The 4,602-nt window shown below is 39.0% G+C and overlaps 1 protein-coding gene across 1 annotated transcript in view; it reads right to left on the bottom strand.

Moving 5' to 3' along the window:
- Positions 1-4,244, bottom strand: part of TRPM8 (transient receptor potential cation channel, subfamily M, member 8) — a 99,328-nt gene extending 95,084 nt beyond the window's left edge. The window contains exon 1 of the mRNA XM_011980276.1: positions 4,214-4,244. The gene's annotated coding sequence lies outside the window, so the exon portion shown is untranslated. The remainder of the gene's footprint in view (positions 1-4,213) is intronic.
- Between the last annotated feature and the right edge of the window lie 358 nt (positions 4,245-4,602).

Genomic DNA, 4,602 nt, shown 5'->3' with positions numbered 1-4,602 from the left:
AAAAGAAAAAAGAAAATGTGTTTCTGTTCAGCACCTCTGGTTTTGCCTGTATAAATGATTCTCCCTTTTCCCCATCCCAGGAGCAGTGATCACCATCCTTTGCTGTCATTCTGCTATCTGGATGGCTGCCCTCATCTTTGCACTTGAATAAACTTTTTAAATTGGATCCCGAGCCTTTTGATTATTTTAGGTTGACAGGATGAACATAGTCAATTACAAGCTTCATGGCATCCATAAACTAACTTCAAACCCACATTCCCTGATACAGAGGCCAAGGTGAAAAAAACTCCTGCATTTGGGGACAAGTAGGCTGGGGAGGATGGGGCGACTGTAAAGGGGCAGGGTGAAGGGGCTTTTCCAGTGATGGAACAGTTCTGAAATTTGGTTGTGGCAGTGGTTACGCAAATCTACTCATGTGATAAAATTGCATTACACTATACACACGTGAATGAATGCATGTCCAAGTGGTGAAATCTGGGTCCGGGCGTGTTAGTTCATGCCTGTAATCCAAGCACTTTGGGAGGCCAAGGCAGGTGGATCACCCGAGGTCAGGAGTTCGAGACCAGCCTGGCCAACGTGGTGAAACCCCATCTCTACTAAAAAAAAATAACAAAAAATTAGCCAGGTGTGGTGGTGCGCACCTGTAATCCCAGTTGCTCAGGAGGCTGAGGCAGGAGAATCACTTGAATCCAGGAGGCGGAGGTTACAGTGAGCCAAGATCACACCATTGCACTCCAGCCTGGGCGACAAGAACTAGACTCCATCTCAAAAAAAAAAAACAAATGGTGAAATCTGATAAAGCCTTTGCCTTGTGCCAATGCCAATTCTCTGGTACCAATCTTGTATGATAGTTATGTGAGATGTCACCACTGAGGGGAACTGGGTGAAGAGTTCATAGACCCTCTCTACACTTTTTCCTCTTCCACTTCCTGTGAAGCTATAATTATCTCAAAATAATAAGTTAAAAGAAAAATGTCTATGCCAGAAGGACACTGGGCCACATAGTGGTAAATATCCCTGCACAGCCATGCAATACTTAAGGCACTAAACTTAGCCTGGTTGTTTCTTAGAATGTCCTAAATGCAAGTTGAAGCTATGCCATTAAAGCTCAATTCAATGGAGTTATCTCCATGGCAGGCCCAAAGGATGGGACCTTCATAGAGAACTAAGGATTTGTCCAGTTCTAGGATTTACTTGTTTAACTATGTAAAACTTTGCTTTCGTGTTCTTAATCAATAATCTCAATTATTTCTATTGATGGTCTTTACTCTCAAAAATTTCAAATGGGCCTGATGAATTTAATGGACTCTTGGTGACCACCATAGAGATAACCTCAGTAAAAATTAAAATCAAAATGGACTCTTGAAATACCGTTCACATTTTTTCAAAACTTCGCAATAGACCTACCATACCTATCAGGAGAGACAGCACTTACAAACTAAGGACCAACAGTTCCTACAGTTTCTCACACAGGAAACTATACATCACCCTGCAGCCTGACTCACTGGACTCATTAAAACCCAGAGTGCTGGGCCCCACCTCAGAGCGTGAGGTGTCTGGAGTGAGCCCCAGATTCTGTATCTCTAGCAAAGTTCCCAGGTGCTGATGAGGTGGCCTCAGGACCACATTTAGAGGACCACTGGGCCACAGATCACACCAAGGACCCCCTTGTTCTTAAACTACAATAAAATGTTTCCAGAGCGTGTAATCAAATCTTTTCAAAACACATGCATGTAATTGATGAGATGTTCAAGAGGTGATATCATGTCAATTTTGGCTTTGTGTTCTTGTGTAGTCACAACTTGAACGTCTGAACGTTACAATTTGTCCTGCTTGCACATACATACATCTCCATCAGACCAGGAACACCATCCAAATGTCAGTAATAAATAACTGCTATGTATTGTGTCATGTCTATTATATGCCAGGCACTGTACTTGTAATAAAATAATAATCTATGTAACTCATGGGAAGATGGATCCATGTAAATCATGTGTTTCTGATGATCCATGTAAATGATCATGTAAATGATCCATGTAAATCATGATTTACTCATCTTCCCATGAGTTATATGGATTATTATTTTCTCCTTTAGATGGATGACAAACCAAGGCACAGAGAGGTTAGGAATCTTTCCCAAAGTCACGCAGCTGATAAGTAGAGGATGCAGAATTCAAAATCAGGCAAGCTGGCCTGAGATCCCAATCTTAAACATTAAGCTAATTTGTGCCACTTTAATACAGCTTTGGGAAGAAATAGATGGTCATCTTAACAACGTGAGCACGCTGCTAAAATTTAAACAAAGGATTACAAACCTCATTTTGTTTGTTGAGGGGAGAGGTTGGCCATAGTACTATTTTTATTATCAATGGTCATGAATAATTTTAAATAGTCTAGAAGTCACCCATGAACAACAGAATATTCAAGCATCCTTTGAACTCAATGCAAAAAAATAACAGTGTGTTATCTTATTATCCTAAGAAAAAAAGGCTTCTGGCATGTTTTATAAGTTGCTTTTTAGCCCACCTATCACCATGGTCGAATCAGTCCTAAAGTGTCATTTTCAAGCAGGATTGTCTAGTTCTAAGTCTCTTTCTGATTAAATTGGGATGGGGGGAGAAACAAGATGTTCTCCTTTGCACACTGAATGAGAGAGGAAAAACTTGTTCATGCTCTAAGGAAAATGCTCCAAAGGGCCCCACACCAAACCCCAGCCATCTCCACTCTTTGAGCCATCAATTATTCATGAAAATGGTGAGTATAACACTTGCAGAGGCTTCAAATATAAATGACACCATCCAGAGAGATCTCCTCTACTCTTATTTTGGCAGGGGCATGGCAGTGGTGCATACAAGGGTTCCAATAACCTGAAAGGGTCACTAGGCACCTGTGCCTCCATGTCTCAGCCACCACCAGGAGAGAGCTGAGATTTTTTTTGTTCTAGGCATTATCCTGTTTTTCTAATTGCCTCTATCTGCCAAATTTTTTTTAAGTTTGAATAGATGGATGAAAACTAGGAAAATAGCAAAAGCCAGTGGAGGTTCCCAAAGTCATTGACCCCAAGGTATCCTGCTCCAAAAAGTAGAAGTGAGGAACAGGAGGTAGATACAAGCAGCAGGTGATGCTCCAAGATGCTATTCACTGAGAGCCTTTTAGAATAAGAGGAAAGGCGGGGACCCTATGGAGCCTGGACCCCTACTGTCTTCGCAGATGCCAAGAATGATATCAGTTCTTAGGCAAGACAAAGATAATAATAATTATTATTATTAATTGTAATGTAATTATAATTTATAATGTAATTATATTATTTATATAACAATTATATTATTTGTAATATAATTACGAATATATTCATAATAATAATAAATGGCTTTTTTCCAAATTATAAAGAAATATGCATCCAAAGTCACAACCTTGGAAGTAAGTCCCTTGCACTGTCGAGATTTTGACAAGCTAAAACTTCTATCATGATAAGTATCTTTGTGTAGCACATATAGAATAGGCTTAAGGAATAACCACTTCCTTACGTTCAGCTCAAGAATCCTAACACTGAAAAAGTCAGCACTGGCAATAGTGGGCTGAAAATTAAATGGAAATAAAATCTTTAATTATTCATGCAGCCCTTCAGTGTTTCTCTCTTGCCTCTAAATAATACAAATGATGAGCATGTTTCAACAGGCTGGAAGAACGGAAGGAAACACTGTATGTACAAACAAGCCAAATATACCCTCTCCTATCATTATCAAAGAATATTTACTCTTTGAATGCATTATCTCCTGATGTTAATTTACATTTCACCGTCGTCTTGATTCAAGAAAAACTTGTTTTATTATGTTCCCAATAGGATTGCTTCAGATAGTCAGTTGCAGAGTTCAGATGCCAGTGAATGTTTCATTAAAGCTCATTTAGGGAGTTTCTAACTCTTTCAATCAGAAAAAGAAAATTGTAACTCTATTTAAAGTCATTCAAAAATCCGGCAAAGATTTCCACATTTCTAAATAAATCTGAGTGAGGATTAGATATATCTGTGAACCAGCATTTTGCTTATGCCCACAACTCTTTGAGGAATTTAAATTTTTGTCTTCCTTTAGTTTCAAATCTTCATAGAAAACCTAAATGATGCCCCTCCCAGAGACACAAACTCATACTATTCTACAAGTTACAGCAATGGCAACATTTAAGGAGAAGCAAAAAGCAAATGTTGATGACATACCGTAAGTGATGGTTTTTATCAAGCAGGATTTTCTTTCACCCAAGGATCTTGCTGGTCTCTCCACACAGGGGGACGAAAGCTTTTATAACTGGAATCTTCTTAGCCCCGCCTTCTTCTCTGAGGTTCTTTTAAGCAGAGGAACAAAAAACTTAAGCCACTGAAATTGCAAGAAGACTCCTAAAGCCTCCGCGCACAGTAGCAATTTAGCAATGGAATACGAGTAGGGAATGGATAATTAGCGAACATGATATTTTAAATGCTAACAAAGAAATGATACCAAATTCCCAATCTTAGCTTGACAATAACACCATAGTATGAAATCATTCTAATATTTAATTTCTGCCATTAATGGCACATTTAAAAACCGCAAATAAAATGGGAAATGCTTA

This window comes from Mandrillus leucophaeus, unplaced genomic scaffold (assembly GCF_000951045.1).
Source record: "Mandrillus leucophaeus isolate KB7577 unplaced genomic scaffold, Mleu.le_1.0 Scaffold21, whole genome shotgun sequence".
NCBI classification, from domain to species: domain Eukaryota; kingdom Metazoa; phylum Chordata; class Mammalia; order Primates; family Cercopithecidae; genus Mandrillus; species Mandrillus leucophaeus.
The sequence above is the reverse complement of the archived record's forward strand: the minus strand, read 5'-3'. Positions and strand labels throughout refer to the sequence as shown.